The sequence below is a fragment of the Petaurus breviceps genome, unplaced genomic scaffold (assembly GCF_028583685.1).
Source record: "Petaurus breviceps papuanus isolate PSGF00001 unplaced genomic scaffold, PetGlider_PUasm1.0 551, whole genome shotgun sequence".
NCBI classification, from domain to species: Eukaryota; Metazoa; Chordata; class Mammalia; order Diprotodontia; family Petauridae; genus Petaurus; species Petaurus breviceps.
The window spans coordinates 19,371,234-19,399,055 of NW_027186372.1; the positions used below are offsets into that span (position 1 = coordinate 19,371,234).

Genomic DNA, 27,822 nt, shown 5'->3' on the forward strand with positions numbered 1-27,822 from the left:
ATGATACTCAGTTTTGCTGGGTAGGTGAGTCTTGGTTTTAATCCCAGTTCCTTTGCCCTCTGGAATATCATATTCCAAGCCCTTTGATCCCTCAGTGTAGAAGCTGCCAGATGCTGGGTTATCCTGATTGTGTTTCCACAATATTCAAATTTTTTCTTCCTGGCTGCTTGTAATATTCTCACCTTCATCTGGGAATTCTGCAACCTGGCTATTATATTCATAGGAGTTTTCTTTTTGGGATCTTTTTCAGGAGGTGATCGGTGGATTCTTTCAACCTCTATTTTGCCCTCTGGTTCTAAAACATCAGGGCAGTTTTCTTTGAGAACTTCCTGGAGGATGATTTCTAGGTTGTTACTTTGATCATGGTTTTCAGGTAGTCCAATAATTCTTAAATTATTTCTCCTGGATCTATTTTCTAGCTCAGTGGTTTTCCCAATGAGATATTTCACATTGCCTTCTATTCTTTCATTTGTTTGGATCTGTTTAATAGCATCTTGATTTCTTATAAAGTCATTAGCTTCCATTTGCTCCAATCTAATTCTGAAGCAATCATTCTTCTCATCGAGCTTTTAAGATTTTTTTCCCATCTGTCAAAGTTTGCTTTTTAAGGCATTCTTCTCCTCATTGGCTTTTTGAGGCTCTTTTGCCATTTGAGTTAGTCTATTTTTTAAGGTGTTATTTACCTCAGTCAGCCTGTTGACTCTCATTTCATAATTTTCTTGCATTGTTCTCATTTCTTTTCCCAATTTTTCTTCCACTTCTTTTATCTGCTTCTTAAGGTCCTCTATGGCCTGTAACCAGCTCGTATTTTCTTTGAAGCTTTTGGTGCAGGAGTTCTGACTTCACTGTCTTCCTTCTGCTCCATGTTTTGCTCCTTTTTGTCCCCAAAATAGGAGTCTAATGTTGGAATCTTCTGTGTGCTTTATTTCCTTTGCCTGGTCATGTTGCCCCTCAGTCACTTGACCCCTGGGCTTTGTGCTGCAGTAGGACTCTGCCACCAGACAAGGGAGCTTTCTTCCCAAATGCTGGGGCTTTCTCAGCTGCTGGAGGTATTAGATGGGTGCCCTCTCTGAGGTCTCCACATACTCTGGCAAGCTGGACAGACACACCCTAGGACCTCCATCCTAGACTGCAATCCAGATCCAAGAAGGTTAAAGCAAGAGCGATTACCCCTCAGACTGGTGCTTGGTCCCCCTACACTCTGCAGGCGCTGGCTGTCTGTGCTGGTGTCTCAGGGGCTTCTCCTGGGGGCAAAAGCCACACACTCCCACTTATTGGGTCCCAAAGCCCAGACTGCACTGACTCTCACTTTGTCCTTCATGTGTTGATAAATCTGGAACTGTCCACAGCTGCTGGAGATCTGGAGTCCCTCCAGCCCGGGTCTGGTCAGGCCCACCCTGGGGCTAAAGCCTTAGTGTAGGTCTGGGCTTGGCTCCCAGAGCACTGTGCTGGCCAATTCCTGATGGCTTGCTGGGCTGTTCTCAGCGGGAGGTTAGCTTCTCTGTGTCATTTTGTGGGTTCTGCAGCTCCAAAGTTTGTTTAGAATCCCCTTTTTACATGGATTGGGGGGGGTGGAAGCTGGAGCAGTGGAGAGGTCCTGCTTCTACTCCACTATCTTGACTCCCTCCCACTTTTCTTTTTAGCCAGCTGTTTTCTTCATTATAATGTTTTTCTAATTCTGCAGTTTTGATTTTGAAAGAATTATTCATTTTGTCTTCTATCTGTCTCATTGGCTTTTCAAAGTTCCTTTTGAGCTCATCTAGGAGAGCTTTCTGTGCTTGGACCTATTCCCTGTTGATATTTCAGCTGTGGGTGTGGAGTCCACATTGTCTCCCTCTGAGTTTGGTTCTTCCCTCTGAGGATAGTAGTACTCCAGAGTCTTTGTAGTCTGCTTTCTACCCATTTTGAGGCAGGGCCCTAGCCATGCCCTTCCTCTAGGGATTCCAAGCCTTTACTGTAGAGTGTTTTGCCCTGGGGCAATAGTTACTATGTTGTCAGGGTCTGGGAGGGGGTTGGGGGTTGGAGCAGGTGGGGATCACTCTGCCATCTTGGTACTTGGAGGTTCTGATAGGGACTTTTTTCTAAATTTCTGGGCTATGGAGTGGTAGTCCCAGGAGTATTTGCTGTCCTGGACAGGGGCCCCTGCATTTGATTCTTACCTTGCTCTTTCCAGTCCCAGCCCTTTGCTGATAGGCCTGGTAGTGGCCCTTGTGGTTGGTGGGACAACTTGCTCCCCTCTTCCCCCCAGTTGATCAGGCCTCTTCCAGGCCTGCCTCTGCTATTTGTTATTTTTAATTGATGCTTCAGAGTAATGTCAAATCACAGTGACAGGGTGGCCTTAGGATGAATATTTGAAGCATAAATTTATGTTTATACTTGTTTTCTCCATTTAAACTTTTGCTTTCCTAACATTCCAAATTTTGTTCTCAACATTCAAAATTCAATTGCAGTTTCATTATTATGAACTTTGTGATAAGATCTACACTTATTTTCTTCCTCTGCCCACATTCCATTCTCAAAGCTATCAAGTTTCAAGTCTTATTTTCTTTTGGCACATTTTAGAGAAAATCAGAAATTCTATAGTTCTGAAATAGAACTATATAAATGGATTTTCAATTATTAGAAAGTAGCTCCTAACTTTATATTCCTGGCCAGCCTATTGTGTCTAGGATAAGAACTATGTCTTAAAGAAGGAATGAATGCAAATAGACTTCTCTTTTACTTATTTCCATTCTTGCCCTATTATTTTTCTTTAGTCATTCTCCTTGAACATTCTCTTTAAATATAAAAAAATGAATTTAATTTTTTTTTACTTAGGAGATTAAAAAAAATCCAAACTAGAGATAGTAGTAACCTTGTAATAGCCTTTCATTAGTAACCTAGACAAAGAAACAATAAAATAAGTGAAATGGTGATTGAGGAAACACTGTAATTGAAATTAAGGAAACATTCTATTTCTGGAAAATTTCAAGATGCAAGTAAACACCTAGATTCCCTGTTGGATTATGCATTTCTTTGCTGAAATGGAATGAGACTAGACAAAATGATATATTAAAATCCTTTTCAAGCTCCAGAATTTTAGATTATAGGCTCATAATTGAAATGTAAAGAATAGAAGGAGGTGTCATCCTTCAGGTATAGCAAGAATAACTGATATTTGGGGGGAATGAAAGTCTGAAGTTTCTATTTATTCACTGTCCTGAAATCAACACATCAGACTTTGCTAATGCTGACTGAAGCAAACATTTATTTTGAAACTGAAGAGCAAGGTTAAAAATAAAATCTCAAGATCTGAAAAGAATGATGAAATTGAAGGCTTCAGAGGAACACTGTGTGGTCAGCACATTTTGAATTGAAGAGAAAAATGTGTTTTTGAGCAATAACTGCTAGAATTTCAGTTCGGGTCTCTTTTTGCCAAGAGTAGACATTCAATAAGTTATTTCCCTCTACTTCCCTTCTTACCAACACAGTGTTTTGTACTTGTTAGACACACAGTATCTTTTAAAAAGAATGGTTTTTATGTAGATCATAAATTTAGTGCCAGAAGGAATTACACAGGTTATCTAGTTCATTATTTTATATACGAAATTGAGGTTTAGGTTAACTGACATCTAATGTTACATGTGTACCAGAGCTAGCATTTGAACACAGGTTCTCTGACTCAAAAATTCAATTGTCTTTCTTGTCTCCTCAAGATAGCTCTGTTCCCCATTTTGAGTGGTTGTTGAGTACATAATCAGTCTGGAAGACTTCATAAAAGGGGCAATTGGAGTAATAACACTTGGGTCCAAGAGATTGAAAGTAACCAGTAGGATAATAACCTCAATTATAAAAGCATCATTCAGTAATAACTCAAGTGCTCCACAGGAGTCCTGCTCTAGCTGGGAGCAAATGTTTTCAAGAAGTCGGAGAGAGTAAAAGGAATATCCACCAAGGGTAACTAACTAGCAAAGTAGAGAACTCATCACCGTAGGCACAGCAACTGAAGACCTAGAAAAATAAAATTCTTTCTGACCCAACCCTTGGCACCTTCAAATGGTTCAACATCAGTTGTAGATAGGGTGGTATTGATGGGAATGATGTTAAAGATGATGAATTGTCATTTGCTTTACTCCTATGCCTTGAGGAAAAATCTTTCCATCGACTTTGCAGCTGAAGCTTCCTATGTATGTGTTACCTCTTGTTATAATATTATCTTCTTGAAAGTAAAATTTCTTGGGGGTGGCTAGGTAGCACAGTGAATAGAGCACCGGCCCAGGAGTCAGGAAGACCTGAGTTCAAATTTGACCTCAGACACTTAACATTTACTAGCTGTGTGACCTTGGGCAAGTCATTTAACCCCAATTGTCTTGCCTTCTTCCAAAAAGCAAAAAAAAACCCCCAAAAAACAAAAAAACCCCAAAAGAAAGTAAAATGCCTTACCTTTTCTTGTATCCCCATCATTGAGGAAAGAATTTTGCACCTACTAAGCACTGCTCATTCATTCATCCTATGTGAAGACCTGATTTTATTTCATTGCACTTAAATTTCCTGGGCATGTTTATTCTCTGTCCTGGAGGAATTATGGGCTCTCCTTGGGGGAGTGGGGCAAGTGTTAAAAAATGAAAACCTTAAATAAAGACTCTCTAATTTTATCCATGTGAAAGATTTTAGAGATATATGAAAATACATGTTTCCTTCTCCATGTTGAATTGATCTTTTCCAATCAATGTAAAAAGTATTCATTCAACTCCTAACCTGTGCTGAACATAGTTAGGCTCTCAATAAGAGTAAAAAAATAGCTAAAACATACGATGTTAAAATTTAGAGCTGGGGAGGAGGGGAAGAATAGGACCCTCTCATTTTAAAAGAAGAAGTATCTGTATTTTACTCACCTTTGTGTTAGGATAGTACTTGGAATGATAAAGTTATCTACCCATACTTAATTATGAGAGCACCATTCAGCAATGCCTTAAATTCTTCAGAGGAGCCTTGCTCTGGCTAGGGACAAAAAGAGTTTTCAAGAAGAAACAGGAAAGAATAAAAGGTTGCTTCCTCTTTCCTACAAGCTCCAGACAAAATACTTTTTGTTCATCACATTGTGAAATACCGCTCTTAGAGTCAGGAAAACCTGAATTCAGATTCTGCAACAAATAGTTATTAGATGTGAAACTGTAGGTAGTTAATTTAATCTCTCAGCCTCAATTTTTTCCTTCAGTGGTTCAGTGTGAAAATCAAATGAGATAAAGTGTGTAAAGTGCTTTACAAATTTTAAAAATTACATACTTTTATAATTTCATTCTCATGATAATCATCTCATTTTTTCACCTTTTTCAACATGGCTCAAATAAAAAAAAGTTTCAGAGACAAGATATTTTATTATTTATTCTTTGATATTTAATATTCTGTAGACTTTCACATGTACATTAAATGACTCTTTTTTATAATTAAATGTAAGTTTTGGAATGCAAGTTCACATTCTCTAGGCTTACTTAAAGCAATTTTGAGGTAGATCTAGTAGCAGAAAGTACTACAGAGATGCTATAGTCCTCATCCTGTTCCCACATAGTTTTGATTTCTTCTGTTAAGTTTTTATATTTTGAAAACTTTTCATTCCTCATGGATTAGAGATTATAAGCATTTGGCATGGGAATGTTGTTGTGGTTATTATTTTGTTGATATTTCTGTTATCATCTTACAATAGGACCAGTTCAGTAGCAGAATTATTATGCAAAGACTAATGACTCTGGTACAAATTACTGAATGTTTAATGTATAAAGACATTTAAGCAAAATGCTATGTGGAATCAGAGGGGTTAAAGTACATGCTTAGGGTTTGTATCACAAGTCACCAATATGTACACCATGAAATTAATTATTGATGAAAAACTAGTAATTATAATTTTCATGTTTATAAATGGCACCTCATGAATGCAGGGCATGAATTTCCATCTTGCCTTTATTCACTATGTAGATTAGCTCCAAAGTAAGCATCAGAGGGATTAGGGAGTATATCTGTTTTGACCTACATGTTCTATGTTGGTTGTGTTTTCTTGTTCAGTTCAGTTTGAAGGAAATGTTGATAAGTTTATGAAACTCTAATGAAAAGGATACCATAAATTTATATTTAATTCGCTTTACTTGAATTGAACTTCCATGAACTTCAGTTCTCACTTGTCCCTTAGTCGACCTAAAAAAAATTCTACAAGATAGAAAATAGCTTTTTTATGTGTGTGTATAACTCATATTTTAATGTGACACATATATAGTTGGAGTCATAGATCTCCATTCCTTGCAAATAAATGAGAGAATGCTTGTTTTTGTTATTAATTATTGATTGGCCATCTGTAAAATTTCTTTTCTTTTTAAAAATTTTATTTACTTTTAGTTTACAACATTCAATTCCACAAGTTTTTGAATTCCAAATTTTCTCCCCCTTCTTCTCCTTCCCCTTACTTCTCCCCCCACCATGGAGCATGCAATCTGACATAGATTCTACATATACCTTCACATTAAACATTAGTCAAGTTATAAAGAAGAATTATAACCAATGGAGTGAACAACGAGAAAAAAGAAAAAACAAAACAAAACAAAAAAGAGAGAGCAAGCAGTTTGCTCCAGTCTGTATTCAAATTCTATAATTCTTTCTCTGGATGTGGATAGACTTTTCCATCATGAGTCTTTTGGAGTTGTCTTATAGCCTTGCATTTCTATGAGGAGCCTAGTCTATCAAAGTTAGTCATCACAGATATAATGTATCTGTAATTATGTACAGTGTTCTCCTGGTTCTGCTCTCCTCACTCAGCTTCAGTTTATATAAGTCTCTCTAGGTTATTATGAAGTCTGTCTGCTCCTCATTTCTTATAGCACAATAGCATTCCATTACATTCATATACTACAACTTGTTTAGCCATTCCCCAATTGATGGGCATCTCCTTGATTTCCAATTCTTTGCCACCACAAAAAGAGCTGTTATAAATACCTTTGTACATACAGGTCCTCCTCCCACTTACTAGGAACTTTGCAAGGTAATGAAGATGATTCCAAGGAAATTGAGGAGAGAAAAGATTTTAGATTTAGCTGTTCTGGCTATTTATGTTCTTCTGCTTATTTTAATGCACGTTCCCCAGTGATGTAGTATAGCATTTATTTGGTTTTTCTCTGGTTGGTACAACTTGAGGGAGTCCTCAAGATCAATGGCCTTTCTATACATGTAGATTGTTAAAGTCCCTGGACATATACAGTGGTATTTTGTACTTAACTGCAATATCTTTGTAGAAAACCTTTTGGAAGAAGAGGTTTTTCACCTCTTTACTTTAACTATTGACCTGCAAATAAGCAACTGTTTGATTTTTCCCAGTCTACATCTTACTTAATTCACTCTTCTTTCTTTCTGCTCAATTTTATTTCCCATTTCAGTCCACTAAGTAATTAGTACCTTTTAAAGAAGAATTTAAAGGCTGAAAAGAGATACTTAAGAGCATTGTTAAGTTGTTTCCCTATAATAGTCCATGCTGTGTCACATTCTATCAAAGCCCTTAAAATATGAGGCTAATTTCTGTGTTTGTGTCTGGATGAAAATTGCTTCTGCTTAAAAAAGTAAAATGATCAGTAAAAAATTGCAGAATCAAAGAATGCCAAAATTGCTATGTGTCCTCTAAAACTGGTCACTTAAAATAATTCAATTAAATTCAACATGCATCCATTGAACATCTACTCTGTGGAAGTCACTGTACTAAATACTGAGGCAATAAAGTGACACAACTAAAACAGTCCCTGCCTTGCAGGAACTTAAAGTCTAGTAAGGGTAAGATATTCACAAATTTAATATAATATTGAATATTGAATTGCATGAATGGTCCTGTCAAAATGTGGCAAAAATTCATAGGATGGAGTGGAGAAGGTGGCATTTGAATTGAGCCTTGAAAGATTGGCAAGATTAGGTTGGCAGATATGTGAGAACATCCCAGAATAAGAAGAATTCAGCAAGTTTAGATGGTGATGAATTTTTTGCCCACTTAATAGTATTGTAATTTTTCCAATGTCATGTAAAGATAATTTTCAACATTCACTTTTACAAGATTTTGAGTTCCAAATTTTTTCTCCCCCCCTGCCTTTTCCCTTCCCAAGATGGCAAGACATTTGATATAGGTTATACATGTATAATCATATTAAACATATTTCCCTATTAGTCATGTTGTGAACAAAGAATAAGAACAAAAGGGGAAAATTACAAGAAAGAAAAAATAGTGAAAATAATATACCTAGATCTCCACTCGGACTTCATAGTTCTTTCTCTAGATGTGGATAGCATTTTCAATCATGAGTCTTTTTGAATTGTCTTGGGTCATTGTATTGCTGAGAAGAGCTCAGCTACTCTCAGTCCATCTCAGCCAATCATCAAACAATGTTGCTGTTACTGTGTGCAATGTTCCCCTGGTTCTGTTCACTTCACTCAGAACAAATTCATGTAAGTCTTTCCAGGTTTTTAAGAAATCTGCCTGCTCAACATTTCTTATAGAACGAATAGTATTACATTACATTCATATACCACTTAGCTCAATGATTAACAAGCAGTAAACAATTAAGGAATACTTTTAAATTAATCAAACAATTCATTGAATCATTCATTTATTCATTTATACCACTAGACAATGAAGAGCAGTGATTGGTGTAGCAACTGGCTACCTGGCATTGAAATAGACCTTTTGACATTTTCCCCATGTTTTCATGGGTCTGATTTGAGAGGAAGGCCACTCTGAAGGAGGAATGCATGCCAAAGAGTGACCAGGAAGAAAGCTACAACCCAGGAGAGCAGGAACCAGTCTCACAAATGGGGTGGCAAAGAGTGATTATGACTGACTCCACTACTTGCCTGCTAACCAGTCCAGCACAGAAACAAGTCATGGTAGATGTAGAGACATTTATCATAGATAGGTGATGTGAATTGTTTTCCTAAATGACAGTTTCTTCGTGTTATTTTAGTTACATTGATTTTCTTTGTATAAAAGTTCTTTAGATTTTGTATAGGGAAAATAATCTAGTCTGTCTTTTGTGATTCCTTCCAGCCCTTTTTTGGCTATAATATTGTAGTACATCCTGATCTCTTCTAGGTTTATCTGTCTCTTCTGTGCTGGTATTGTTGCTTTCCGTAAAGTGACATTTTTGTTAAATTTGCTTCTCCATTTGAAACTTATTTTGCTATATGTTTTAAGATGTTGTCTAAACCTAATTTCTTTTGAACTACTTTCCTATTTTCCCAGCAGTTCTTGACAAATAAGGTCTTTTCCTAGTTTCTTCATTTTCTCATGGAAAAAAATAAGGGAGATGAAGCAGAGAAACCCTAAAGTCTATTCTGGCTCCATATTTTATGATATTATGAGCCTAAAAGAAGGAAATAGGTCTCTTTCTGTGGTTTATTCTACTTTAGGGTGGCAAAACCATGTCCTTGAGACCACATGTGGCCCTCCAGGTCCTCAAGTGCAGCCTTTTGACTGAATCCAAACTTCAAAGTACAAATCCCCTTAATAAAAGGATTTGTTCTGTAAAACTTGGACTCAGTCAAAAGGCTCTATCCAAGGACCCAGAAGGACACAGGTAGCCTTGAGGTCACAGGTTCCCCACCCCTGTTCTACTCCTTTCAATGAAGAAAGGTCAAACAACTTGTAGGTTACTCAGCTCTTGTTAAGGAGCACCTACTCACTGACTCACCTTTCTTGTCCAAACTATACCCTCTAGAGTACCCCATCTCTAGAAAGGAAGAGGAATCTTACCTGGCAGGCATTATTTCCAAAACTTACACTAACAGCAACATTTGAACTGAATTTAGTAGACAGTCAGCATAGGTCTGTTCTATAAGTGAATAGTCTTGGGGATATAATAAGAAAGTATCTCTAGAGGAAATTAACCTCTAGAGTCTTACAGACAGTGCTTATTGGTGAGAAGGGGCATCTCTTGCTGTCCACATATATTTCACAACACAGCAAAATAAAAATGTCCTGATAGACTAAGACAAAGGATATTTTTAAATTGTAAGATTGTCACTGCTGGTGACTGGATTCTCACCGTTATGCTAATGGAGCACTCTGAAGAGGTGCCAGGTTCTATGTAGTTAACTTCTCTGGAACGATAAAGTCTTCCATGTTTTTAGCCACGGTAACTCAGAGTTATGGCTCTCATTTGGACAGAGAGTTTGAATTTATCTCTGAGTGTCAAAACCTTGGCTTCTTTCCCCTTATTTTACAAACCAAAGAATATCAGAGCTGAAAGAGAACTCAGAGTTCATTTATTCCAACCTGTCCTTGGACAGGAGCTCCCTCAATCATATCTCTGATGATTTTGTGAGCCTTATTGGTACAGATGGTCCATTTGTGCTAAGCCCCAGGATCTTTTGCACTGAAGATTTATTATGTAGTTTTCAGTCCAAGGAGCATGAGTGACCGCATTTACTCAGCTTTGCCAGAGACCAGTTTAGTGACCATTATCCTTCCAATTTTTTTTTTCAGAATAGTCTCCAATTAGTTAATGTCTTTGTCGTTGTTGTTATTGTTGTTGTTGGGTGGGTTGGGAAGGGTATAGGTAAGTTTAGGTTCATAAGATTTTAGATTTAGAATCAGGAGAGTCCATAGCAGTCATCAAGTCATACAAGTCCAATCTCTTCATTTTACAGTTAGGGGAAATGAATCTCATGATGGTTCTGAAGTTCCTTGCCTAAGGTTATTCAATTAGTAATAGGATTTTACATGAACCTGGGTCTTCTGACTTCAAATTCCCCAGGTAGGCAGCACCACCATCAGCTGTGTTATGATCCTCAGTCAAATATCCAGTTGGCTTTTTGATGTGACGGACTCCAAAATGTATCAGAAGGACTTCCCTTAGGAACTTGATTTATCCATCAAATGGGAAAGATTTTCAGAAGCTTCTTTGGATTTAATTCATGGGCCCCTTTCAATTTATCATGTCTTCTCTGTCCTGCTGAGGGTGATTTAATCTGTCACCATCTGATGGGCTTTGGCTTGTGTGCTGACAATGAACACTTTGGCTTTTCATGGCTGATATTCCCTCTTCAAGCACTGATGCTAATGAGCTGTTCTAATGAGATTAAGAGCTGGATGGGCAAATGTATCTTGGAAATAAAAAAAAATGGATAAAATGATTATGTGTTGTGACAGAATGGAAGAATTTCTAAAGGTTGATTTTAAACCCACTTTACTTTATTATTTAGCTTATCTTTAGTCATGTGTTCATAATCAGAATTTACTCCCTGGCTTGTTCTCCCCCTCCTACTCTTTTTAAATAGCTGTATACTAATGCTGTGCATTTTCAAAGTTGCTGAAAATTAAATCAAATTTTAATCCTTACACAGGTGAACTTGCAGATAAATCCTGGTGTTAGCAAAATGCCCATGTTCCTTAAGTGAGGACACACAGTACGTTTCATGCAGTTGTAGATGGTAAGATAGGGAGTCAACAGTATAAATAATTGTTATTCTTTGATGTTAAAAGACTAGAAAGAGTGGGGAGGCTAGGTGGCACAGTGAATAGAGCAACAGACCTGGAGTCAGGAGAACCTGAGTTCAAATTCTTTTTTAGACACTTAACACAAAAAAACTAGCCATGTGACCTCAGGCAAGTCACTCAACCTCAATTGCTCTACCTTCCTCCCAAAGGAAAAAAAAAGGTAAAAAAAAAAAGAAAAAAAAGAAAGATGGCTAAAGGTAAAGTCATAGGTAGAGAGTCAAGTAGACAGAATGTTGGCCCTGGAGTTAGACAGACCTGAGTTCAAATATAGTCTCAGACATATATTAGGTGTGTCTCTGGGCAAGTCTCTTAAACCCTGTGCCTCAGTTTCCTTATCTATATAAAATTGTCATAATAATAGCACCTATTATCCATGGTTGTTGAGACAGTAAAATGAGATAATTTTCTTTTTTAAAAAGTACTTTTCTCTAGTCCTTGAAATGCTATAAAGGCTAGCTATCATTGTTATTGTTATAATTACCGTAGCTGTTACTGCTGCTGTTGTTTTGCTATTGCTGCATGACCTACGGTCCTTCTTGTTCAGAAAACAATGAAAACAATCTCCAGATAAGCAACCATTGTTCATTGACCTGTTTGTTTGTATCTAGGTCTGTCTTCTTTGCTTAGATAGAAGAAAATAAGGGCCTGAGATTTCATTATTAGGGAAATCCCTCCACCAATCAGCTAGTGTCTGACTCAGGAGGCAAATCCTGTGAAAGTGCCTTAGACATAGAGAAGTTGGGTGATTTTCCCAGCGTCTCACAGGTAGCACTTTTTATAAGAGGGAATACTATTGTGCTATAAATAATGATGAGCAGGTAGATTTCAGAAAAACCTGGAAAGACTTGAACAACTGATGCTAAGTAATATGAGCAGGACCAGGAGAACTTTGTACATAGTAACAGCAACATTATGCGGTGATCAACTATGATTGACTTAGCTCTCTTCTCAGCAATATACTGACCTTAGACAATTCCAAAAGACTCATGATTGACAGTGCTATCCACATCCAGAGAAAGAACTATGGAGTTTGAATGGAGATTGAATCATACTATTTTCACTTTTTACATTTTTTTTTGTTTTTGTTCTCTTTCTTCTTTAACAACATGACTAATGTGGAAATATGTTTAACATGATTTCACCTGTATAACCTGTATTGGATTGATTGCTGTCTTGGGGAGGGAGAAGGGAAGGAAGGAGAGAGAAACATTTGGAACTCAAAATCTTATGAAAATGAATGTTGAAAACTATCAAAAAACAAACACAAACATCAATGTTTTTTACAACCATAAAGGTATAGAAGGAGGAGAAGATGGAAGAATAAAGGAAGGAATTCACTTGAGCTCTCCCAAATTCCCCTTCAAACAACAAAATAATATTAAAACAAAATGACAAGTTGAAATAATTTTCTAGCCTAAGAAACTTAGGAGATCAGTAGGAAGAGTTTATCTCAGTAGGGTGAAAGTGGAGCACAATCTAGGGTAGGCCATGTTAGTGTAGACCAGGACCCACAAGCCAGTAGCAGTTCTTGGGGGCAACTAAATCATCAGTGGCCTTCTAACTCTCTCAGTCCACATGTGGTAAGGGGATCGGACAACTGGTTAGGAAAAAAAAAACACAAGGAACCCTTTACTGGCAAGGGGAGGAGGATTCTGTTGCTTTACTCATGTATGGTTCCAGGTCAAAATACCAGAGCTAAGAGGAACACTACCAGAAACAGGGAACCTGGATAGAATTCTAGGGTGTAAAAGATTGCATTGTTGTCTCTCTCAGCACAGAATACAGGCCAAGAAAGCAGTGACCACAACTTCCTTAAATTGTACCATCTAGGAAGAACTGAATACTCATAGACCTCCAAAACTGGCTCTGAAAAAAGCAGTACAAAAAACTTGAAGCTCAAGACAGTGTTCCTTTCACACCAGTGAAAAAACCCAACTTTAACATAAAGTAAAAGGTCAAGAAATATATTGTAAAAAATATACTGAGCAAACAACAACAAAAAAGGACTTAACTGTAGAAAGTTATTGTGATTCGGTATGGGCTCTGGGAGCCCCCCCCCCCCAGCTCTCCTTGAGTCCTTGAGGTACAGGCTCTGGGAAACCCCCTTGAATTCTGATTAAATTGTCCTATTTGATGAGACATTTGCATGAGGCCATAAGCCTTATATTGTGACTTGGCCCAAATCTGTTACTAGACTTCCCACACTTGAGCCTATCAAAATATCAATTTACCCTTGAACTGGCCTAGCCCACCATGGTCTGTAGTCTCCAGGTAGCCTCCAGCAACTTCCCACCCTTAAGCACTCATTGACCTCATGTGGCTTCTCCTGAAGACCCTCCCCAAGCTCTTCCTCTAGACCACCCCTAGATTCCTCCTATAACCTTTCTGTATATGAGATCCCATCTTCCCTCCATGTGTATGAGAGAACCATAATGACTTAGCACAGACTGTCTCTAATACAAGCCACCTTTTAATAAACTTTACTTTTCCTTGGCTGAGAGAAGACTTGAGTTGAATTCATTTAGAAGGACCCAGCGTGTTGGTATTTTGGAGTCTCCAGAGCAACCCTAACCCTCTTTATGGGTTATCTCTTCAATTATGGTGGCAGAGGAAATTAAATACAAACTCAGAATGCAACAAAGTCAAAGCAGCTACATGCAAAACCTCAGAGAAAAAATGTGAATTGGTCTCAAGTCCCCCTGTCCCCATCCCCCCACCCCCAAAGAATCTCTGGAAAGCTCAAAAAATATTTGAAAACTAAAACAGAGAGAAGCCCAGACGAAGGCACAGGAGTGGCACTGAGAGGCCTGGACAATGACATGGCATGCCGAGAGGCACAGATGAAGCCTGATCAATGTGGCAGCAAGTTGATCCACCAACCTGAAGAGCTATTCCCAGGCCTATCACTGCAGGGTTGGGACCGGATGGAGCAGGGTAAAAGACAAATGCAGGGCCCATGGCAGTGGCAGCAGCTACTCATGGGACTATTAAGCCTGGAAACTTAAAAAAAGCCCCAATCTGAACTTCCAGAGACCAGGATGGCATAGTGAAGCCCAGCTGCTCCAATCCCTCCTCTGACCCTGAAAACACAGTAATTAGTTCCCCAGAGCAAAATATTAAACAGTAAAGGCTTTGGGAACCCTAGAAGAAGGGCATGGATAAGGCCCTTCCTCAAAATGGGTTAAAAAACTGACTGCAAAGACAAAGACTCTCGAATCCTATTATTGTGAGAGGGAAGAACCAAATTCAAAAGGAGACAGTATTGACTCCACACCCACAGCTGAAGCCTCAACAGGGAATATGAACATGTCTCAAGCACAGAAAGCATTCTTAGATGAACTCAAAAAGAACTTTGAAAACCAAATTAGAGAGGTAGAAAATAAAATCAATAATTTTTTTTAAAAAATCAAAATTGTGAAATTAGAAAAACATTACAATGAAGAAAGAGCTCCTTAAAAAGAAAAGTGTGTGAACTAAAAATGAAATGTGAACATATGGAAAAGCAGTTTCAAAAACAAACTGAGGAAAATAATTTGCTAAAAATTAGAATCAACCATATTTAAGCTAATGACTCTACGAGGCACCAAGAATCAGTCAAAAAAACCCATCAACAATGAAAAATTAGAAAAAGAGGTAAAATATCTTAATGGAAAAATAACTGACCTGGAAAACAGATCCACGAGAGATAATCTGAGAATTATTAGTCTACCAAAAAATCATGATGAAAAAATGAGCCTGGACAACATCTTCCAAAAGCTCATCAATGAAAACTTCCCTGAGATCCTAGAACCAGAGGGTAAAATAGAAATCAAGAGAATCTACTGGACACCTCCTTAAAGAGATCCCAAATCAAAAAGTCTGCAAAATGTTGTGGCCAAATTCCAGAACTATCAGGTAAAGGAGAAAATACTGCAAGCAGTCAGAAAGAAACAATTCAAATATCACAGAACTACAGTGAGAATAGCATAGGATCTGGCAGCTTCTAAATTGAAATATTGGAGGAGAGCTGGGAGTCAAGATGGTGGAGTAGAAGCAGGTCCTCCACGTGACTCTGCCTTCCACTTTTCCCAATTCATGTAAAAGGGGACTCTGAACAAGCTTTGGAGCAACAGAACCCGCAAAATGAAACAGAGAAGCTAACCTCCCACTGAGGACAGGCAGGCTGGCAGGAAGTGGCCAGGGCAGTAGTGCTCTGGGAGCTGAGCCCAAGTCCACGTGAGGTGGAGGTTTTAGCCCCAGGGTGGGCCTGACCAGCCATGGCTGGAGGGACTCCAGATCACCAGCAGCTGTGGTGGTCCAGAATTATCAATACATATATGCTAAGGACAAAGTGAGAGGTCAGTGCACTGAGGACTTTGGGACCCAGTAGTTGGGACTCCATTAGTTTTTGCCCCTGGGGTGAGAAGCTGCTGAGGAGCCACAACTGTGCAGTGGCCCCTGCGTGGCAGCTTCAGCTCTTGGCCTGCAGAGTGCAGGGGAACCAAGTGACAAGTCTGAGGGATAATTGCTCTTCCTTTAACCTGCTTGGATCTGGATTGCGGTCTAGGGTGGAGGTCCTGGGGTGTGTGTCCACCTTGCCAGATTATGTGGAGGCTTCAGCAAGAGCACCCAACTAATACCTCTGCCAGCTGAGAAAACCCCAGCATTGGATACAAAACTCCCCTGTCTGGTAGCAGAGTCCTACTGTGGCAAAAGACCAAAAGTCAAGTAATTGAGTGGCAACATGACAAGGCAAAGGTAACAAAGCAAACAGGAGAATTCAACATAAGACACCTATTTTGGGGACAAAATGGATCAAAGGATGGAACAGAAGGAAGACAGTGAAGTCAGATCTCCTGCACCAAAAGCTGTAGGCCATAGAAGACCTTAAGAAGCAGATAAGAGAAGTGGAGGAAAAATTGGGAAGAGCAATGAGAATGATGCAAGAAAATTACAAAATGAGAATCAGCAGCCTAACTGAGGAAAATCATACGTTAAAAAATAGACTAAGTCAAATGGCAAAAGAGGTTCAAAAATGGAAATGAAGAGAAGAATGCCTTGAAAAGCTGAATTTAACACAAGGAAAAAGAATCTCAAAAGCTCACTGGGGAGAATCATTCCTTCGGAATTAGATTGGAGCAAATGGAAGCTAATGACTTCGTGAGAAATCAAGATGCTGTCAAACAGATCCAAACAAATGAAACAATAGAAAACAATGTGAAATATCTCATTGGAAAAACCACTGACCTTGAAAATACATCTAGGAATGATAATTTAAAAATTATTGAACTACCTGAAAACCATGATCAAAGAATGAACCTAGAAATAATGCTCCAAGAAATCCTCAAGGAAAACTGCCCTGATGTTTTAGAACCAGAGGGCAAAAATAATGGTTGAAAGAATCCACCAATCACCTCCTAAAAAAGATCCCAAAAAGAAAATTTCTAGGAATATTATAGCTGGTTTCTGAAATTCTCAGATCAAGGAGAGAATGTTACAAGAAGCCAGGAAGAAACAATTTGAATATTTTGGAAACACAATTAGGATAACCCAGGACCTCGCAGCTTCTACACTGAGGGACTGAAGGTCTTGGAATATGATATTCCAGAAGTCAAAGGAGCTGGGATTAAAACCAAGAATCACCTAACCAGCAAAATTGAGTATCATGTTTCAGGGGAAAATATGGTCATTCAGTGGAATAGAGGACTTTCAAGCGTTCTTGATGAAAAAAAAAAAAGACAGTTGAATAGAAAATTTGACATTCAGATACAAGAAGCAAGAGAAACGTGAGAAGGTAAACAGGGAAAAGTAATCATAAGGAACTTATCAAAGTTGAACTATTAACATTCATCCATGGAAAAAACAATAATTACATGTGATGAAACTTTTCTCAGTATGAAAATATTTGAAGGGAATATATATATGTCTATATATATGGAGGGTATATGGGCATATGAATACATATGTGAATGTGTATATATGTTTACAGGTGTACATAGATAGAGGGTACAGGACCAATTTAGTAGGAAGGGATGATACTTAAAAGGTAAAATTAAGAACTGAGAGAGGAGTATAATGAGAGGAGATGGGGAGAGAGAGAATGGGGTAAACTATCTCATATAGAAGAAGCAAGGGAAAATGGTTACAATGGAGGGGAAGAATAGGAAGGCAAAAGGGAATGGGTCAACCTTATTCTCATTGAATTAGGCTTGGGGAGGGAATGAAATACAAACTAAATAGGGTATCTCACCCTACAGGAGAGTAGGGGATGGGGGGGATGATGGAAGGAGGGGAGGCTGGGGGGGGAAGTTGGAAGCACCCACTTTTGAAAAGGTATGGGATCAAAGTAGAGAACAGGTCAAGTTGGAGGTGGGATAGGTGGGAGGGAAATATAGTCAGTCTTTTACAATATGTCTACTATGTTAATGTTTTGCATTAGCTGCACATGTACAACCTATACTGAACTGCTTATCTTCCCAGTAAGGGTGGGGCACAAGGGAGGAATGGAATGAATCTGGAATTCAAAGTTTTAAAATAAAATGTTAGAAAAAAACAATATATATATATGTATATATATATATATATACTCTTATTATTACTATTTTACATGTAATTGGGAAATAAGATATATAGGCATTGGGGCATATTTCCTTACCCTCCTGGAAAAGTCAAAAGGGGTATGGGAGAAAATATGGGAGAGAGCATATTGGAGGAGGGGATATCCTGTTAGACTGCTCTTTTGGGGCGGTGGGTAGGGAAAATATGGGAAGAATATTTGTAATTCAAAATCTGGTGGAAATGAATGATATAAATCATAATTTAAAAAATAAATAAATTATATTAATGGCAAAAAAAAACTTGAAAATATATTAAAACTTGTAACACTAAGGAAAAAAATTCTTAAACATTAATGTGATTTCCTGATAAATATAAATCTGTAACAGCAATACACACACACACATATATATATATATATGTGCATATATACATACATACATACACACATATATTATGAATTATTACATTTATAAAGTAAGAATGTCAGTAGCACCTACCTCATAGGGTTATTGTGAGGATCAAATGCAATAATTAATACACATACACATATAAAGTACTTTGTATGCCTTCTAGTACTCTGTGGATGTGAGAACTTCATTATTCTTACCGAAAGGATACTATAAATTCAAATCACCATTTAAATGTAAGAATTATTATTTCACTTGTTCAGGGAGAAGACATAGTTTCATGGATATGAGTAAATCCTTCACTCTAGGAGACAGTCTCTATGACTTTTTATCTGGAGAATAAAAATAATCTTCACATAATAGTATACCTTTGAGTGATAGAGAGACAGAGAGAGAGAAAGACAGAGAGAGGGAGACAGAGAGAGAGAGACAGAGAGAGAGAGAGAGACAGAGAGAGACAGAGAGAGACACAGAGATACTCAGAGAGAGGGAGAGAGACAGAGAGAGAGAGACAGAGAGAGAGACAGAGAGAGACAGAGACAGACAGAGACAGAGACAGACAGAGACAGAGACAGACAGAGACAGAGAGAGACAGAAAAAGACAGAGACAGACACAAACACAGAGAAAGAGATGGAGAAGAGACAGAGACAAGGATAGGCAAACACAGAAAAATAGAGACAGACAGGTAGAGAGACAGAAAAAGAGAGAGAGGAAAGAAGAAAATAGGAATTTAAAATATTTAGACTAAATAACATTTCATATTCAATTAATAAAAGTGAGAGTCAGGGTGATATTGTAGATAGAGAGCTGGTTTTGAAGGAAAGAAGACTAATTGTTTAAAATTTTGTTTAATAAAATATATTCATTTAGTAATATGTTAACTACCAGATAAATGAAATATATTTAAAATATTTGTTTGAATTTTTATGCTTAAAAATCCCCTTGGTTAGAGTCAGGAGAAAATATCAACAGTGCACAGCAGTAAGGAGTACATTTTACATTGTATTCTTGCTTCAAAAATTAAAGAACTGAAACATATTCATCATTTCTTTTTTCCTTCTTCCTTAATGTTGGTAACCTGGGAAAAATTTTGATTCTAAGACATTCAACTATGTGAGCCTAGACAAGTCACTTAATCTTTCGGTATTCTAGAAATAAAAAATCATATATTGATATGTCCTATGTTTTATTATATGTTGTTTTATTTTGTTAAATATTTCCAGATTATATTTTAATCTGGTTTGGTGGGAGCTGAATGCAGACTGAGGACTTCTGACACCTCTGCACTAGGGAAATTTTTACAAGGAGGATTCTTAAACTTTTTGTTCCTTACAGATCTTTGGCAGATTGTTGAAGCTATGAATTCCTTTTCAAAATAATGTTTTTAAATGTATAAAATACAAAGAATACAGAAGAAAGCAATTATTTTGAAAAAGCTGTTTTTTTTAAAATTCATGAACTTTACTTTTAAGAATATCAGTTTCATAGAAGATGCTTCATTGGTGGAGGGAGATTCTTCATCTAGGAATTTTCTATATCAGTGAAATCACAAACACAGTCCTTATATTTTTGAAAGCAACATGCTCTTAGTTTTCAGAAAAAAAGTGATTTTTATTCTCTCCCAATTCAGTTTCTTCCTAAAATTTAGGTAACATAAAAAGACATTTTCCCCTCCCCCATAAATACTTAAAAACATAACTATCTAATGTGATATGATGAAAAGAGCACTGAATTTGCTGTCAAAAAAGCTTAGTTGTCATTCCTAGGTTTGCTACTCACTACATGTGCCACTTTGGGCACGTTGTTTCTCTTCTCTGGTTCTCATTTCATCTGTAAAATGAAGAAGCTTGAATGGGTTACCACTTTGTTCTTTCAGCTTTTAAATTTATGATCCTAAACTGTCAGCTTGCAGTTTTCCAGTTTGATTTCATTTCTACAATAAGGAATTACTTCTTTACCTTGGGTAACTTCTAATATATGTTAAGATGAACTGGGAGATCAGGGAACTTGATTTTATTCCAGAGCCTGCCACTGACTTTAGAAATAGCTTCCTTCTAGATTCCATTTTCCTCAATCTCAAATGAGGTAGTTAGAACACGTAACACTTAAGGTCCCATTCGACCCTCAAAATTCTATGATTTCACTCTATATTGAACATTATATGAGATAATGAATATGAAATCACTTTGGATAGCATAAAAACCTCACAGAAATATAAGACACTGCTGTTGACATAAATTGTCTATATCGGAGGCCACAGATATTTTAGTAGAGAATGGTCAAGGTCTGTAAATTCTTTACTTCTGCAAACATTTGTTTATATGCTAGGAATTGATGGAACATGTACAAATATATGACACAAAAGCAGCTTGCCATCTAGCAGGGGTAATGTACTGAAACAGATTCATGGGATTTCACTTAACTTTCACTAGATGGCATATATCAGAATTCGTTTTGTCTCCAGTATGCTATTTACTTGGGTAATTTTTAATGAGAAACAATGATTTTTAAGCTTATGTGTTTTTCTTCCAGGCTTAATAAAGCTTCAAAGATGGGACCAATTCAATAAAAGACCAATTCAATTCCGTTCAAGAATCCTTCATAAGCTTCTGCTATGTGCAAAGCATAGTGTTGGGATGAGGGGGGGGGGAATTAATAGTTAATATTATTCACTAAGATCTAGTACAACTTTGTTGGGCCAGAACAAAGATAAGGCAAAGAAAAATTAAGGCAAGAAATGGGTTAAGAACTCTGTATCTTGGTCTGGGGCCACAGTTCTAACTTTATTCATGTTTAACCCTCTGACCTTCCTGTTAATTCTCTGCAGATATTTCTGATATATGGAAGTGCTTCTGTCTAGTTGGCCTTGACCTCTGTGTTTTCTGTCTGCCCTCCTACTTTAAGTTATTTTTATTTATCTGTATTTATCTATTGTCAACCTTACACAGGATTTGGTCTAAGAAAGACACACAGAATCAAGTTATATCCATTGTTTAATTTCTCTCAAAGCTGGCAGTATGCATGAATGGGAACTTCAGTTTAGAACTGGGTTCCCTAAAGAAACCAGTCTGGAACTGGACTCATTTTGGGGTTAGGGTGCACAGTTTATGCACAGAGATGATGTCACCCTATCATCCTTTTACTTCTGGACAGAGGAAATACCTCTTTTATCAGGCCACACTGAACCATACTAGACCACTCCTAGCTTTGGACTACCTAGAGAAGAACATCTCCATCTAAATCTGAATAGAACACAATGGGACTTCTCTCCCCTAAATTGTTTGTGAGCGTGGGTCGGGATTGACCAGGAGAAAGAGAGTCAATTCCATTTCTTTATCAGTAATGTCCTTCTGAAGAGGAACTGAACTTAAAATCAGGACTTTGTAAGAAGGGGTCAGGAAGAAGCTCTGAGTATCCAAGATACTGGTTATTAAAAATCATTTTTCCACACTATAAAAACGAATGTTAATTATGTTAATATAACATGTTAAACCAACCATAATGGGCATATTTTGCTGGCAGTTTCAGATTTCTTTCTCCTTAATCTATGATATTCAGATAAATTATGAACTTGTTAATAAAGATAATTGTTATCCCAGTAAGTTTCCATTTATATTGATTTCCTCTTTTGTTGCATATATTTTTGAGGAAGATAATAGGACCATAGCCTTAGTTGGAATTAAAAAAATAGTCCCACAATTCTGCCTTTAATATTACTATAACATTTTTATTTTTTCATGTTGAATTTGAGGATTTTTTTTTTTCTAATCTAGAAGGAAGTTAGCCTTCTTATTCTTTGGGTAATTATTGAGAATAATATATACAATAATTTTTACTTGAAATGAATTGTAATTGAAATGGTAGAGGTCTTCAATTCTTTATATATACATATATATTTTTTAAAGCAATCGGGGTCAAGTTAACTTGCTCAAGGTTACACGGCCAGTTATTTCTGCGTGTGGTGCTAAGTATCTGAGCCCAGATTTGATCCCCAGGTCATCCCGACACTGGAGCCAGTGCTTTTACTCACTGTGCTACCTGGCTGCCCCATATATATATATATATATATTTTTAAATGGTAGGGATGATGATCTATTATTTCATTGGTATGGGGATATCCAAGTGTGGAAATATCCTTCAACTTATTTGTAATTTATAGACTTAGAGAGTTTTCTATTGTATCTGGGAGATTAAATTATATGCCCAGGGTCACACGGTTTATACATATTAAAGGAAAAATTTGAACCCATTCACCCCCCCCCATATATAATCTCTGCCTATATCTATATTACATACATTATTTCATTTCATATTCTTGACAGCTCTATGAGGTACACATGTTGTTATTGGGGCCATTTACAGATATCAACTCTCTATCTCCTTCTCCACCATGATTCTTCCAAACTTTTTTGTCCCTCCTGTAATAGCAAACAAAGAAATACTTAGTGCCTTGTTTCAGCTATTTAATTCTATAGCACCTTGTTTCAGTTCAATTTTCTTTTGAGCCTTGCCCATGATTATATCAGGTCTTTGTTAAAAAACAGAACTTGTGAAACCTACAGTGGGAGGAACTTGCTGATGCATAGGAAGGGATGGAACAGGAAGGAGCTAATGACCACATGTAAAGAGAAGCCCAAGCTGGGAAAGAGCAGAACTGAGAAGAGAACATTTGTGGTGGCAGAGTTGAGAAGGACAAAATTGTGGTATCCTGGCACTTTATTTGTCTCTTCTGTCTGTGTTGATTTGTGTTTGTAATACTTTGTACAGAAGCCCTGGGACCTTACTGCAAGCCCCAAATGAGGATTTTCTTGTTGTCTGTTTACAGAAGTCCTGGAGGAGGGTTTCAGAGGTGCTGGGACTTTACTGATGATTTGTGTTGACCTCTTGGACCTTGTTTGTCGGTCTGTGTTGATTTCACAGGCAGATAGTGAATTGATGATGGTACCAGCAATATTTATGAATGTTATTTTGGCTCTTTTAAGCTTTGTATTCCTTGAAACAGAAACTGTGAAGGACTTGAGGTGGACTGGACACTGGAACCCTCAATATGGAATGTGAACTGGATGGTGAACTGGACGAGGAGCTAGGAGAGGAGCTTAGAGTTGCCTACCTTTAAATCCAGGTGATGATTCGGTAAATTCAGGCAAAAGCTGGGACCATGGAAGAGGAACCATGTAATCTGAGAGCCAACCTTGAGTCAAGTTGCAAAGACCTCTCCTTGGGTACTTAGTGCTGACTGAGAAGATCATGATTTACTGTGGCCTAAGGGTGGGAAAACTTTGTACTCTGTACCTTGTACCTCTTAAGGATGATTGAGTTAAAGATGATTGGAAACTAATCTCTAATCAAGAAGAAAGAAGACTTTTCGACTGAGAGATTAAGACAATGTGACCTAGGGGTGGAAAACTTTGACTTTTGTGCTTTGTGTCCCTTAAGGAAGCTTGCTCCTTAAGGATGATTGAGTTGAGGACTTACTGAATTATATCTTTTTTTAAAACTATGTGGCCACTTTGGTGAAAATTATTTGGCCACTTTAGTGAAAAGTTGTTATGTTATAATGTTGTGAATACTATACTTTGGTTTCTGTAGATGTTTTGCTTTAATTTACTGCTGAATAGAGAGTTCACTATACTATGTGATCAGAATTTTAAAACTGTTCACAGCAGCAGTTTTCTGAAAAGCTTCTCGTGCTTGGCTTTAAACTTCCTCAAACTTCCTATGGCTTCTCCTATCTTTATTCTGGCATCTGAGGACATTGCCTCATATTTCACAAAAAATAAAATACACACACATATTCTCTGTGAGTTCTTTCTTGTCTCCTTTTCCTTATCTCTGATCACTCAGATGCCTTCTTCCACTATCTCCTCCCTCACCCCTCTCTTACTTGATGAAGTGGCCTTATTCATTACCAAAGCTAAGAATCTTTACTTGTTAAAATGATCCCATTCCATCCTGTCTCTTTCAACAGAATACCCCCTTTCTTCTCCCTACTTTTTCACTTATTTTCAGTCTCTCCCTGTTTTCTGGCTCATTCCCTATTGCCTACAAATATGCTCATGTATCTCACATCCTGAAAAACCTTACTTGATCCTTCCATCCTTGATAATTATCATCCTATATCTCTTCTGCCCTTGTAAAGGCCATCTATAGTAGGTACCTCCACTTTTCTCTTCTTAACATCTTAAAATCCAGCATCTCAATCTTATTCCATTGAAACTTCTCTGTCCAAAGTTACCAGTGAGTTCTTACTTGACAAATCCAATGACCTTTTCTCAGTTCTCATTTTCCTTGATCTCTTTGTCACTATTGATCAATTTCTCCTCCTTGATACTCTCTTCTTTCTAAGCTTTGGGGAAACCAGTCCCTCCAGTTCTCGTCCCATCTTTCTGAGCACTCTATTTCAGTGTCGTTGGCTGGATCCTCATCCAGAGCATATCCTTTAAACACGAGTGTCCTTCAGGATTCTGTCTTGGCCCCTTCTCTCTTTTCTGTCTATAGTACTTCACTTGGTAATCTCATCACCTTCCATGGATTTAATTATAATCTCTACATTGATGGTTCTTTAATGTGCCTGCCCTGTCCCAAACTCTCTACTGACCTCGAATCTTACTTTTCTAGCTACCTTTCATTCCTTTCAAACTCAACATATCCACAATGCAACTCACCATCTTTACCCCTACCCCTACCCATTTTCCCTTTTAATGTAGAGTGCAGCATTATCTTCCCAGTCCCTCACACTCTTAACCTAGGAGTCATCTCGGAATCCTTATTATCACTCCCTACCATCAAATTGGTTACCAAGGCCTATTTATTTCATCTTTGCAAGATCACTTTAATATGGCCTCTTCTCTCTTCTGACACTGCCACCACTCCAGTGCAGGCCTTCATCTCTTCACACCTGGTCTATTGCAATAGTCTGCTGATAGATCTGCCTGCTTCAAGTCTCTATTCACTCTAATCCATTCTCTATTCAGCCAGTAAAGTGATTTTCCTGAAGCACAGGTCAGATCATGTCATCCTCCTATTCAATAAACCCTAGTGGCTTCTTATTGCCTCTAGGATCAAATACAAAATGCTCTGTTTGGCATTCAAAACCCCTTATAATCTAGTCTCTTCCTATCTTTCCAGTTTTCTTACCCCTTATTACTTGTCACCCACTCTTTGATACAAATACATTGATCTCCTATCTAAATGACAAACAAGATACTCCACCTCTCAGATCCCAGTATTTTCTCTGTACATTTCCCAAGCCTAAAATACTCTCCTTTGTGCCAAGTGCTAACCTCCTTGGTTTCCTTTAAGTCCCAAATATTATATGTTCTGCATGAAACCTTCTGCAACTCCTAATTCTAATGCCTTCTTCTACCAATTATTTCCTATTTATCTCATTAAATAGCTTTACTTATTTTTACATATTTGTTTGTATATGGTCTTCCTCATTTGATTGCAAGTTCCTCAAGGGCAGTGACTGTCTTTTACCTCTTATTGTATCATTAAGGTTTAGTACAATACTTGACTGATAGTAGATGCTTAATAAACATTTATTGACTGATTGAGCCAGATCCTCAAGGGCTTTAAATGCCAGAGGAGCATTTATTAAAACTTGTATGCAAGACATTGTATTAGTGCCAGGTAGACAAAGACAAAAGGAAATACTCTCTGACCTTAAGATACTTCTACTGGGGTTCTCTATTTTTGTATGATCATAATACATGCATTGTATTAGACTTGCAGTTTGATTAAATCCATAAAAGCACAATTGGTATCACTAAACTAAGTATCCCTTGTTTTCACTTTGACATCTTGAACTGGTCATATTGTTAAGATGTTTTATTTTTATTTTTTTTCTGGAAAGAAAGAAAAGGATGCCTTATCTCTTTTTTCCTCCCCATGCCTCAGGCCACATGATTGTTTCTTAGAGAGCACACTTACTAGTTTGGCTCCCTGTTTGAAAAGTAATTATTTTGGCATTAACTTCCATTTCTCTTCATTTGCCATCTGTTGGTGCCATTACTTAAATGATGCAAATCCTCCCAAGTTAGGGTATATTTTTGCCTCATTATTTGCTTGAGCTCCCATATAAGTACCATTCAAGAAATTTCTGTCCTATAAAGGGATGAGTGCTGATTCTGGATTATAAGGATTTCCATTCAAATCCTCATTCTTTTCCTTCCTACCTGTGTGCCCTTGGCCCAGCCATTTATCTTGTCTTTTCTAAGGATTCTAAGGTCTTTTCTACCTTTCAACCTAAAATCCTATAAAGTGATTTGAATGCTGAAAATATATAGAATAATCTGTAGTTTGGGGGGATTTAGCTTAAAAACTTACTTTGTATGAAAAAAGAAAACTTTCTTACTCAATGTGACCAGGAAAAAAAAAAGGAATGTCCACAGTTTCAATGAATTCACCTTAAGAGAGTCCTTGTTTTATGACTTTCAAGTTATCTATGAAATGTCTCCCTTCAATGGTTTCTATTTTGGAAATGACAGTGATCATTGACTGCTGAGATCTCCCTGAATAGTCCATTTCTTATTCAAAACATTCATAGACTTTGGCAGCTGTCTAATATTGGCTTCTAAACCACTCTTCCTTTAGGGTTTTCCATTTGTCTATTGTTCACTTAAGATTTTTTAGTACACATCCCCACGAACATGTCTCTTCAAAATGATTACATATTGCAGTGAAGATGGTTTTCATTTCTTTTCATATGACTCTTCAACCATCGATCCATCCATCCTTGCATTCATCCATTCATCCATAATCAGAGAACTTAAGTTTAAATTTAGCTCTGCTACTTACTGCTGTATGACCTTGGATAATTTGCTTAATCTCTATGAGCTTTATTTTCTTCATCTTTAAAATGATGAGATTGGGCTATTAAGATTTTCTAATCTCAGTTCTATAAATTTGTTTTATTAATATTTTGATAACTATATTTCAATATAGTTAATTTACTTTTTCTTTGTTTTTTTTCCTATAAAGTAAAATTGTGTCACATTGTATTTCCTATAAATCTTAATTGTTTGCATTAAAAAAATATTCTTTTGAGAAAGGGCACATAAATTTTATCAGACCACCAAAGGGACCAAAGGTTAAAAACTCCTGGGCTAGATGACCTCTGAAATCTATGCTGTAATGTCTTGTGGTCTTCTGACATGATTTTAATACCATTCACAAACACATAAACAATCTTCTATGTCTAAGTGGATTGTCTTCATGAGTTCCATAGAATTAAAAAATCATCTGGTGCTCATCTTTAAGATAATCAGTTTCTCACAGTTTAGTCAGATTGGTCCTCAACAGTTAGTCAGTCAAGAAAGCATTTGTTAAGTATCTTCTGTGTGTCAGGCACTGAGCTAAATGCTGAAAGGTAAATGATT

General features: G+C 37.3%; 1 long non-coding RNA gene across 1 annotated transcript in view; it reads left to right on the plus strand.

Moving 5' to 3' along the window:
* The window catches only part of LOC138172693 (uncharacterized), a 384,760-nt gene that overhangs the window by 324,397 nt on the left and 32,541 nt on the right, over window positions 1-27,822 (plus strand). The gene's annotated exons all lie outside the window — the stretch shown is intronic.